We start from the raw sequence: 12428 nt of genomic DNA, 5'->3' as shown, positions 1-12428 counted from the left end.
CCGCTCCCGCCGCCGCGCCGCTCCCCAGCTCCTCCGGGGCCGGACCCGCCGCCGCCCCGCGGGACACAGCCCGGAGGCTGCGGAGCGCCCGCACCTCGGCGTGCGGCTCCGTGCCGTCCCGCTCTCCTCGGGGCAGGGCGGCTGGCTTCTCCCTTCCCGCTCCCCGTCCTCTCCTCGCCGGGGTCCTCCCTGAGATATCTTTTTTGGGGGGTGGGTGGTGGTGGGGGGTAAGGTTGCAAGGTGCGTTTGCGGACCTCCGAGCGAGTCCTCCCGCAGCGTGCAAGGCTAATATTTAAAACCTTGGGTCCGTGCGCCCCCTAAGCGCGGACGCCGCGCAGCGCATCCCCTGCCTGAAAGCCCGGAAAATAAATAAATAAGTGCGTGTGGCTTTTGAACTGCCCACAGACTGTCACAGAGATGGGGGGAGGGAGGGAAAGAGGGAGGGGGAGAGAGTGAGAAATGCAGAGGCAGCAGTCGCGGTAGCGGCGGCATTGCTCCAGCAGGCACTAGTCACTCCAGTCCCGGCGAGCGAGCAGGGGAGAGCCACAGCACTCGGACCAAGCCGAGCGGGCTCTGGGCTACCTGGGACTCTCGTTGTGACATCCCAGCACACAAACACACAGAGAGGGAGAGAGGAAGAACATAAAAAGGTAAGAAGCAGTGTATCTCACTTATGCCATTTACATAGCAGACCCCGAGAGCTTTGTAATTTTTATCATTCTCCCCCCTCCCCGTGGTGTCTCGGGTGCGGGGAAAGGAGATGTGCGTTTGAATCGGGCAGGGTGGGGAAGGCAGAGCGGGCGGGGAGCCGCCTGCCCCGGCACGGTTGGGAGGATCGCTGCGAGGAGCTCGGTTCCTCGAGGGCAGCGCGCCCAGGCGCGGGCTCCAGGCACCGAACGGACTGATGGCTACTCCCTGAAATTTAAATGCCCGATAAGGCTTTCCTGGGGAAGGGGGTGGTGGGGTGGGTAGCGGTGGGTGTGGTGGGAGTAATAGGGGTTTGTGCCCAATTTCTTTTCGGCGCCTTCAATCTGTTTCCAAAGGGAGGCTCATGTAAAAAAAAAAAAAAAAAAAAGAAAATCCCCAAACCCCTCCACGAAGCGCTCGGAGAAGAGAACGCGCGACGCTGGGAAGATGGCAGGGCGCTGGGCGGGGGTCCGGTCCGGGGGTGGTGCAGGGGGCGCCGGGGGGGCAGGCGGCTCGCGCGATGGCTCGGCGGGGCGGGCGCCCCGGTGCCGCGCTGCGGGGGGCGGCGGGCGGCGCGGGGGAGCGCAGCCCGCGGTGGCGGCGGGGCGCGGGGCGGCGCGTGCCCATTGTGGCTGGCGACAATGCGATTGTTCTCGGTGGGGCAGCGGGGAGCGGCGCTGCCACCGCGGTCACGCGTGCGCGTGGGCGCGACGGCGATTTCAGTCCCTGCGCCCGTGCGGGGCGGCGCGGGGGGCTCGGGCTGCCGCGTCCCGCCGGGGCAGGGGCTACGGACCGGCCGTCGAGAAAGGCGGGGACCGCCGGCGCTGCCCCGCTCTCGGCGCCCCGATGCGGCTGTTCATGAATATTCATCGAATGCCGCCCCCCGTTTCCCACAGACCCCTCCCTTTTGCCCCCCGTTTTCCGATCCCCCCTCCGCCCAAGCAAACCTGCCGCCTCTTTCTCCCCCCGACCCCCCTCGCCGTATCGCCTCTCCCCACGCACACGCGCGTCTTCCAAACGCGGCTCCCGCAAGGAGCTTTCCCCGCGGCTCAGCTGGGCGCGGCGGCATGTGCGAGGGGACGGACAGACGGACGAACAGACAGACAAACGGGCGGGCGGGCGGACACGCAGGACACCCACCCCCCCCCCCCCCCCGCCCGCCGCGGTGCCCCGGGCTGGGTGAAGCCCCGCAGCCGCTGCCCGCGCCTTTGTCTCTGCCCGGCGCATGCGCGGAGGCGGGGGCGGGGCCGGCGCCGGTGGCGGAACAAAGGCGCCGCGCTGCGCCCCCCGGGCTGGTGGCCCCCCCTCGGCACTGCCGGGGCTGCGCGCGGCCCCGGGGGGTACGGGGGGGTGTCCCTGCTGCGCGCCGACACCCCTCGGTCTCCGCGCTGAGCCTGGCTGAGCGCTGGTACCTGCTGCCGTGCGCCGTGGGGGAGCGGAGCCGCGCCCCCCCACATCTCGCCGAGACAAAATCTGGCTTCTCCGGAGGGGGAGGGGAGGCGGTGCTGCCCGGCCCCCCCGCCCGCGGCAGATTGCGGGCTGCGGGGGCGAGGGGCTGCGGGGTGCCCCCGGAGCGCCCCCGCCCCGTGCTCCGCTCCCCCCTTCCCCCTCCGCAAAACCGCCTTCGGTGGGTGGCGGTGCAGAAAAGGGAGAGCGGGGGGTCCCCTTTACAGCAGCGCCGGTACGGGCGGGTCCGCTTGGGGGTCCTTTCGGTCAGAGGGGGCGCGGGGGTGCCCCGCGCGTGCCGCACTGGGTCCCCCGGGAAGCCGCCAGGGCGCGGGACTGCGCGTGCTGCCGGGCTGCGCCTGCGGGGGGGCACCCGCACTCTGCGGGCCCGGGCGGCCATGGAGCATCCCCCTCTGCCGAGGGGAAGCAATCCTTCAAGGGGAAGATTTATTTTCTCTGTGTGTGTGTGTGTGTGTGTTAGTGCGACATCTTGAAATCTCTTTTGTTCGATTTGTTGCATCTCGATGCTGGCATCGGTGCTTGCTCCTCCTCCGCCCCTTTTCCTTCCCAGCAGATGCTCTTGTCCAAAATTAGGATATATGTTTCTCTTTAGGGCAAGCATGCTTAAGCCTGTTAGAAATGGATAATTTTGTAAGCTAATGACTGTTAGTTTCGGATCAGAGACAACTGGTGTATTTGTTAAGCTGGCGTTAAAGATGACAAAAGAATACTGCAAGCGGGCTCCTAAACAGAAGATGGCAGTGGGTTTTATTGCTTCCCCTCTGGGGTGATGAGCATTGGCTGGAAGACACGCACCCCAGGGCCCCTCACATGGGGATTTACTTGGTAGTTCCAGTGTTTTCAATTAAGGAGCCTTCTGAAGAAGCGCTGCCATCAGAGCCCTAAAATCTGTCTCGGTGTCCCCTCTCTGCTTGCTAGATGCTTGCCAGGCACCACCTAGACCAGTGGCCAGGCTTCAAATGCCACGGGTTTTCTTCCAGTGTAGCTGTTCTTCCCGTTATGCACGGGAGCGGTGAGAGCGTGGGGTGGGAGTGCCACACCAGGGGATGATGCGGCATCTGCTGTCTCCAGTGGAGATACTTTGACCCACACAATCCTTTTGTATTCGGATTTTGTGTCTGTTTTGTGCAGACCCTCCAAGCTTTACGGGCAGGGGAAAAAAGGAAGAAGCAAGGACACGGCCAAAGGTTTTTGCATGCTGCCTGTAGTTGTCTCACTGAACTTCATGTGAGGGAGAAGCTTTGCTTTGTGATCTTCCTATCTACTGGACTGTGGGCAGTAAATATTTTCCTTTTGTCTGGCTGTTATAGTTTCACTGGAGAGCACCAGCTCTGGCCTGTGGATGGAATAAACCCAGAGCCTTCGGAAATTCATGGTGGCTCTGTCTCTTCTTGTATGCTTCATGTATGAAATAGCTGATTGTGTAATTCAGGGAAATTTTATGTAGCTGCCAAAAAGCAATCATGCAGCAGCTTTTTCTGTTGATATGAACCTCTGAGCATATCATATCATGTTAAAATAAAATCAACATTAAAAGATAAAACTGGTAAAATTACTGTTGTAGTTATTGCATGAAGCAATGATCAGGTGCTTTTTTTTTTTTTGCTTTTTTCCCCCCTTTTTTTTTCCACGTTTCTTTGCATTTGAAATGCAACACCCACTGAAGCAACCTGGTGATAAAAGATTCATTTATTTCAGCAAGTGGCGTATCGTTGGAGCATACAATTTCCCTGAGATTATAAAGTCTGTACACACTGTAATTTCAGAGCCATCTCTAGAGCTATCTATAGTTCTTAAGTATTTGTGTGTTTTGATCTTTCAATGTTAAGTCTCCAGATTAAATTTGTATTTTCCAAGTGAAGCTTCTTGTGTTTGTGGTGCATTCCACTGGCAGCTTTGCCTCATGCAGTGAACCATGAATTCCTTCAGCAGACCCTCCTGTGTACGTGACAGCTTTCTTCTGAATAATGCTAAAGCAGCCCCTGGTGCAGGCATCAACCCATGCCCCGATGGGATACGCTGAGGGACAGAAGCTGGTTGCGGGGCAGAAACAGGCCTTCCTGTGAGATCTTGGTAGAGTGTCGTGCAGCTACATTTTTAGGCATTCAGCTACCATTGAGCTACTAATTATTTGGAAACTTGCTGTTGGAAGCTGATTTTGCACTAATTTTGAAGGCAAGAATTTCAGAATATTTTTTTCTTTTTTTTTTTTTATCCATCTGCAAGAAGATGCTACATTTGTACTTACACATTTGTGCGCAAATCCCAGGTCTTGATTTAGGTCTGTAGGTGTAAATGTAGTGTCCTTGGGTGCACTGTAAATTTAATGGTTAAAATCTGAGTTCTTCACATAAGAAAACTGGATGCTATTCAAATACAGCGAAGAGTTATCAATCAATATTCAAGGCTGACCTTCATTCCTACAAGGATCGTAGAAGCAGACCATTCTGAAGTACTGTACAGATGCATTCAGACAGCTTCATGACTGAAGAAAGAGAACTTACAAGGGGCTTGGGTTGCTGCTTCTGTTTCTATCAGGAATGACAAGAATGAGGTAACAACTAGAGAAATCAAAGAAATTCCTGAACACATTAGAGACTTGAAAATAGAAACCATATGCAGCATAATAGAGGTTTCATGCATTAGTAGGAAATGCTTTCAAGATTAAAAAAAATCACAGGGGGAAGGAGGGAGGGGAAACACCTCGTGCAGAATGGAGAGGACTTTAAAGTTTTCCTTACAGCATCTTGTATCTCACCGCTGTTTGTTTTAAAAGCGTGATGCCAGCTAAGCTGCTTACTTCAAGATGGAGAAACTCGGTTAGTATAAAAACGTAGCTGTTGGTTATTTGATATGAAATTTCTAAGTTTAGAATAGAAACTGATTGATAGCAACATGATTCCTCAAACATGAAAGATTCCTGACTTGCCAGAATCTGAAAAAAAAGCCTTTGACTTTCTTCAGCACACCAATAAATGTAAAGAGATACTGATTTGTAACACATGTGGAATGGTCAGGTTTTGCCTGGGAGCAAGATGTGTAGTAATTCCCTCTTAAGTATGGTTAATGGAATTTAACTCTGAGGAAACAGTTTTATTAATAAAAACCTTCTGTCTTAGGATATAAATCAGAGGCTGATCTCATTTGATGTGTTTGGTGTTGTGTCCTGCAGAATAGGAATTAAGTGCACTGTATATATATATGCACTTGATCTGACTTTTTGGGTATAGACTGCCAAGTACCTCATCAGTTCTGTAGTGTTGGGAAAGCCACATGCTTTTTAGTCACATGTTGCATAGTTTAGACTTTAGCCTGGTAAGTAGGGCCACATATGATCATGGTCTGCTGATCCAGGGATTATTATTATTTCTTTTACCCTGTAGGAATTTGAATGTCTTTTCAAAAGACTTAATTGTATGTACACTGCCCTAGCAGTTGTCCATAGCAGCATGCACTCGGTGCTTAATGCGAACTGTAGGATTGGTGGTGGGAGCTTCATTTTGATGAAAGCCTTGCTGTCCTTACAAAGGTTACAACACTGAATGTGTAATAAGATTAGGCCTTAACCATCTACCTTTTGCTACTTATATGTTACTGGATGTTTGCTAGTGGTGTCATGGTGGTGGTTGTAGTACCGAAGCATTGGCATGAAGAGGATGTGAATGCAGCATTGAAACACAACCTTTTACTCCAGGCAAAAGCCTAGTAACTATAATGGTAAAGCTTCCCATATAGGATTAATTTGAATGATGGAAATTTATGCCATCATGACTTTACATGACAAATGCAAGCCACTTCTGTACAAGTAGTAAAATCAGGGGGCTTCTGGCCACCACCTGTTTCAATAGTCCTTAAATACTCAATGGGATATAGAGCATAATCTCTGCCAAAGGATAGAGCCTCGTTTTAGTTTGTGAATTTATTTTATGCTATTACTCTTTTCCTTATGTGATTGGTTGGTGAGGGAGAGGCTCATATTCAAAATTACAGCTTGACGTTAATAACTATTTTAGGATGAAGTAGAAGATGGTCACATAGCAGGATGCTGGAGATGTGCATCTGCTTGACAAATCTAAGATGACAGTCAGCTATGGAGAAGAAGCAAAGTTAGACAAAACAAAGAATGGATCAACAATAATAGAACTGATACTTGGCTTTCTCATCTACCTCAGAAAAGCACACAAAAAACAAGCGCAGAGCAGAATGTAGAAAACAGTGAAAACCCAGTTGCAAACATGTGATCAACATGAGAGAGTGAAACCATCAGAAACCCTTTGGTACATCTGTTTGTCCAAGATAGACTGGAGCCTGAGAATTGCTACATCAGCTTCCTGTAATCATCCTTCCCCAAAGCAGTGAGGCGTGTCATTCAGGGAGTAAGAAAACACCCCCCCCCCCCAAAAAAAAAAAAAACCAAACCCCAAACTTGATGGTATAAAACTAGGAGTCTGGAAAAGGATAGGGTGAAACCTGTCACCCCTAGATGTGGTGCTTGGATGATGTTGGTATTCCCCATTCATATGCGGTTTCCTGTTGCTTGTATTTTAGCCACCACTGGTAAGTGCATGGTTGACTTCTGCTACTAATTGTGCTGAGCTGGTGGGAGGAAGGAAATTCAGTGAGCTCTGAGGTGGTGAAAACAGCTTTTCCGGGTTTCTTGCCGTCACCGCAAAAGCTGAGGCGAATGGGGAAGGTGTGCTAGCTGCTCTAACCAACAGGTTTCTGAACCAGATGGGCTGAAAGAGCGGGGCTCTTTCTCCTGCAGCAGCATCGCTCAGCTGTGTGTGTGTGAACCCTGCACCTGCCTGTGCTGTACAGCCTGTGCTGGCAATGGCTGGTCTCACTGAAGAGTGGGTGACAGCTGCCTGTTGACTATCACTTTCCTTTTCAGATCTACAAGCCCTGTGAAGCAAGGCAGGCAATAGCTCCTCAGAGTGTAAAAATGAAAATCTGCCCAGATTTTCCAGACTTTTCCATTCCATACTTTTCTTGAAATGGAGGAGAGTGTACTGATGATTTGTAACCTCATTTCACTAGACGCTTTCACTAGGAGCTTGTGAGGTCTCTGTAGTGAACCTGAGTGCTCAGGATAGCCCCTGAGCCTATAATTCAAATGCCTAAACTAGCAGACTAAAGCAAATGTGGAAATGTGAAAACTTTCCTTGTTTGCAGTCCACACATATTCTGTATAATGCCAGCATTCATGGCTAAGAGCATCCTGATGCCTCTAGAAAGCTGCATCTGGGATGTGAGCTGACTAAGAGCTGCCACGTGCACTGAAATACGGTCGCTCACCTAAGTGTGCTCTTCTCCTATGCATGTAAAATCGAGTAAAAGCATCAACGGAGATAAAGAACACTAGTATTACAGTATTTTTTAATAAGCACTAGAATAATTATTAGGTCACTGAAAGTTCAGCTGTCATCCTCTTCTGTGGATGAGTCAGTGACTGAGAGATCCATGGACAAATCATTGGTGGTGATGGCAGGAGGAATGTGGCACTCCTTATGGTGTCTCTCGTTCCTGATTGCCAATACGCTGTACTGGCAATCCACTACGGCACGGTGCCTTGAAAGTGACCTTCAGTGCTGGGGTAGTGTCCGTTACCAAGGGTTCGATCTATACTGCAAATCACCTGCAGGTGGTTTTTTTAAGCATCTCTTGAAACTATGCTGTCACCCAGGCATTATGGAGCAAAGGAAGCGTATCAGTCAGCAAGTGACACATATAAAGGATCCCCCTTGCTTGAAACAGGATAAATATTGTGTCTTTAAATACCTGCCATCTCTGTTCTAACTTGGAGTGGATATATGGAGAATGGTGTTGAGGGAAACGAACTGGCTTTGCATGTTCTCCTACAGCCATTGACCATGTGAGGCAAAAAAAAACCCATCCGACTGCCTCACCACCTAAAACACAGAAGTGACAGGGAACAAAGGAAGTTCTGCACTGACAAATTTATGGTTAAGAAAAAAAGTCTGTCCAGGAGTTTGCTGTGAAACAATGACAGTAAATTTGCAGTCTGAGAATAGAAGTATTTATCTCAGCAGCAGCTTTTATTTCCTTTCTACTTAAAAAATGAAGTTCCTTGGCACATTTTTCTCCTGGGTAAAGAAGCCATTCAGTATGCTTCTTGATAGAAACTTTGTATTCTAACATGTTGGGATATACCTTATTATCTCTGTGCATATTTGTAAACGTGTCACAGTAAAAAAAATAATAAAAAAATTAGGTGTCTTCAAGCTACTTACTCATTTTTCAGCAAGCTTTGGCTTTGTATCCTTCCTTGCCATGTTCCTGTAGATCATTTATCCGTATTTCAGTTCAGTTGCCACAGTGGTTATACTGCATTTCCCTTGGTCACCCTTTATAGAAGGGCATTTAGTAGTCTGTATGTTCAGCTGTGGACTAACCCAACCTACTTCAGAGAACATCTTGTTAATTATGCAGTAACATGCAATATGTGCATTAGCACATAGCCAGAACGTACCCAGAACACAGTAAGCTCTATGCCATAAGCTGAAGTGTGTGCTGTCATTCCTGTGTAATAAACAGAGATAAGAGAGCGGAGCCACTTCCTGCAAAACTTCAATTCTAAACCCTAAAACTAACGCTACCAGACCCCAACTGTTTCCATGGATATGGCTCCCAAATCTAGGTGTTCACTGCAGTGAGATCATACCAACACGAGAACTTGATCTTAAACAAAGTTTTATGCAAATCCTGTAACAATATGGAAATCTTGGAGCTCTGCCAGCCAAAAGCATTCAACACTTTTAACTTCTTATCACTTGAAGAAATATTAGTGTGATTTCTCCTTCTGTTGAGTGAAAAGGAATAGATTTGTTTCCTTTTTACATGCTGTTTCAGTTTCAAGCAGCACTGGCTCTTGACTAAATGAAAAAAACCCCAACCAACAAACCCAACCCAAACCAACCCTTTATGTGATAGCTTGCACTGTCAGTCTTACTTTCAAGAAGAACTAGATTTGTTTGATTCCTGTAGGACATTAAACAAATTACTGGAACATCATAATTAAACTACATCAGTGAGTTGCAAAACCTTCCAAAACACACTTTTAGGGGAAACATTTGTTATTGTAATAGACAAAGCTTGTCTGTCAAGCTGTGGCTTTGCTGGTCTGCGTATTGCATAAAGGCCAGTAGCTGTCACAGTCTTACTGGCCTGAGTTTCTTTCATAGAGAAACCCTTCTTTGGATCCACTTCTAATTGCCTGAGATTTTCATTGTGTCAAAATAAAGCATAACATCTATAAATGATGGAGACAACAACATGATTGCTGTGCAAATTCATTATGAATGCCATCAAGAGGAGGGCCATGTTCAGGCCAAATGAGTTCATGATGGCAAATGTATATGCCTTTTTTCTGAAGTACAAGCTTGTAGCTACAGAGTGAAGAGACAAAATAGCTTTTGGTCGCTGTGGAGGGTCTCCGAGCAGGGGGCTGGAGAACTGAACTGGATTGATTTAGGTCATCTCCTGTACATTGAACTCCAAAAGAAGACCAAAAAACTGAAAGGACATGATTTTCATTAGAATTACAAATAGTCATCTCAGTTAATTAACTCCTTTAAACAGACAAAACCTCGAGCAATGAGAGAACCAAAATAATAGATAAAAGATTTATTCACAGCCTGATCTCTGCCTATGTGCCCTTGCAAGTTTTGAATACTAATGTTGGTTTCAAGTACGCATGGTTTTCTGCACTGGAGCACATTTCCACAGTCCTCCCTGGTCCCAGACTTTCTTCCCAACACCTTTGGGGTCTGTCTGGCTGTCTGCTACATGCTCCTCACAGAATTTTTGCAGTTTTGTTCCTGAGCTGCAGGTTCCCAGTTTACGTCTCTTGCCTGTCTCACCCTTCTGTCTCTAGAAACCTTCTCTCCTCTGAGCAGCCTCAGGGTCTCCTCTAGGGAAGGAGCTCCTCTGGCTGCTTGGTCTTCTTAAAACAAGCAAAATAATTGGGACTGGCCACGGGAGCTTTCTGTGCTGTCTTGCAAACGAGGGGATGGGTCACCATCCATGGGGCATGCACAATCTGACGTGCCAGTCCTTGTGTACTGCACTAACGATGCTTGTTGGTTCCCTGCACTGGAAAGGAGACCAAATAGCTAACTTAATTATTACAAATGCCCTGTTTTATTTTAATTAATCTAGCCATATGATTCTGGTTCCTTGATCTAATTAGCTAGGGAGATAGTTAAATATATCTTCATGTATCTAGGCACATTTAGATATTTGTGGTTAAATCTGCTCACGGTTCCTAAGAGACTGTATTTCAAAGTTATAGAGTCACAGCCGGGAATACCTTCCAGCTGCCCTTTATCCGAAATAAAAAATACAAAGACTTCATCTTAATGAATATGGTAGAATTTTTTTTATGTTGGCAATACACCTCATAACTAATAATCACATTAAAGCCTTCCATGGAAACAAGGAAGCATCTTTCTCTGTTCTGCTGGTAAAGGCTAGCAAGTAACTGTGTGGTACACAAGAAATGGGATTTCTACTGTGTGAGTAGATAAACATATCTTCAGACTGTATGTGGAAAATATTTTCCCTTTGCTCTGTAACAGATGGAAGATGGTCAGTAACCTGAGTTAAAATAATTTGAATAATTTGAAATTAATAAACCACAGTAAAAATTTTTTGTCCGTGGAATCATTTCTATTAAAGATGGTACTTGGTAGCCATAAAGAATATGTGAATAGAAATTTCATAAAGAAGATTTTGTTGACCAGAAGGAGAGAACAAGAATAACAGAGGTCCCTAGTTGTGCTAAGAATTTGCAACCGAAACAGAATAAATTGCCTTTTAACTGCCCTGTAATGGGCATCTAAGTATTTCCTTTCATATACTATGCATTGAACGTTTAAAGATATTACTTGCATGGGTCATATGCCACATAAAAGAGAGATACTGTTCAAGTGGATGCACATGTAAATAGTAAGAGTGATCAAACGGGACCTATGAAAGGGGAAAATGAACACATTGGGTTTGTGCAGTGTAAGGAAGGGAACAATTATTTTCAAAGAGCTAAGAAAATAGCCAGCAAGCCATCACTTAAATGTAACTCACTCTGCCCTGGGGCAAGACGAGGGACTATCTAGACTTCTCCTGAGGTACCTTCCAGCCCTGCGGTTTGGGGGATCAGGTACATGGAGAACCTTCGAAGCGAGCTTGTTCTTGAGTGCAGAAAAATTGGTAGGGTTGAAACAAAATCATTCCCAAATCTAATTTATTGGCAGTATATCTGAGCTCTGTTAAAATAGAGAACAAAAGATAAACTCTTTGCTAAGATGCTTTATGGACATGGCATATGCTAGAAAAAAAAATAATATACAAATAAGACTTTTCTAGAGCTGGCAAAAGGAGATTTAATTTATTGATGCTGAACGGCACAAGTGGTTAAACAGATTTCTCATAGCACTTTTGACAGAATTCCTGAGATGTGCTGTAGGTTTGAGGCTATTCTTGAAATTCGGGCTGATGTGCAAGAAGGGGGGTAAAGCTTATATAAATGATTGAAGCTTTTCAGTTCCTAAATTTTATTTCAGAACAGTAATGTGTAGTCATGTGGATATGTTTGAGAATTTTACTCTGTAAGCCCAGGGTGAAGTTTTGTGACTGGATCTGAGGACAGCTGTGTAACGCTGATTGATGTGACACCAGGATGTCTTTTGTTAATCTATAGGCTGCAGGGACTGGGTTTGCTGGGTTGTTCAACAGATGAGTGGAGAATCTAACTGTGTAACAAAGGCTATACGCACGTTTTCAACACATGGTTGCTCAAACTTAACGGCATAATAACAATAGCTTTGAAGGTTAAGCCTGATATAAATTAGCCTCATTTCTAAAGAAATCTTTGGTCTGTATTCATAAATGGGTTTGAATAGATTTAATGTGTAGCTGAACAAATATCTTTGTGCAATCTCTCTTTTGTGTGCAGGTGGGCAGCTGCCTCTGAAGTTCCTGGTTCAATACCAGGGGCGATCCGTGCTGTGGCTACTTTGGAGTACGTGTTTGAAATCAGTCAAGCTTTTTGTACCTGAGGGCAACCTGAGATTTATTTACTTTCCATATGCGCTTACTGGAAATGGTGCTGTGCTCTTAAGAAACACTTGCAGGATTTGTATGTATGTATCTGTTTAATGAACCAGATTCTTGGCTAGTGGCTTATATCTTGGTGTTATCAAAGGTAAGGAAATGCTCACCTTCGTTTAGCTGCTGTTAGGTCATTCAGCAACGTATGG

The 12428-nt window shown here is 47.0% G+C and overlaps 1 protein-coding gene across 2 annotated transcripts in view; it reads left to right on the top strand.

Annotated features, from left to right (window-relative positions):
* Positions 1–425: 425 nt before the first annotated feature.
* Positions 426–12428, top strand: part of BASP1 (brain abundant membrane attached signal protein 1) — a 52374-nt gene continuing 40371 nt past the window's right edge. Inside the window, exon 1 of one of the 2 annotated variants that reach the window (XM_014284375.3) lies at positions 426–650. The gene's annotated coding sequence lies outside the window, so the exon portion shown is untranslated. Of the gene's footprint in view, positions 651–6585; positions 6712–12428 lie in introns of those variants that run through there. The other variant, XM_027812992.2, reaches the window with a different exon arrangement.

This window comes from Falco cherrug, chromosome 3 (genome assembly GCF_023634085.1).
Source record: "Falco cherrug isolate bFalChe1 chromosome 3, bFalChe1.pri, whole genome shotgun sequence".
In the NCBI taxonomy this organism is placed as follows: Eukaryota; Metazoa; Chordata; class Aves; order Falconiformes; family Falconidae; genus Falco; species Falco cherrug.
The sequence above is the reverse complement of the archived record's forward strand: the minus strand, read 5'-3'. Positions and strand labels throughout refer to the sequence as shown.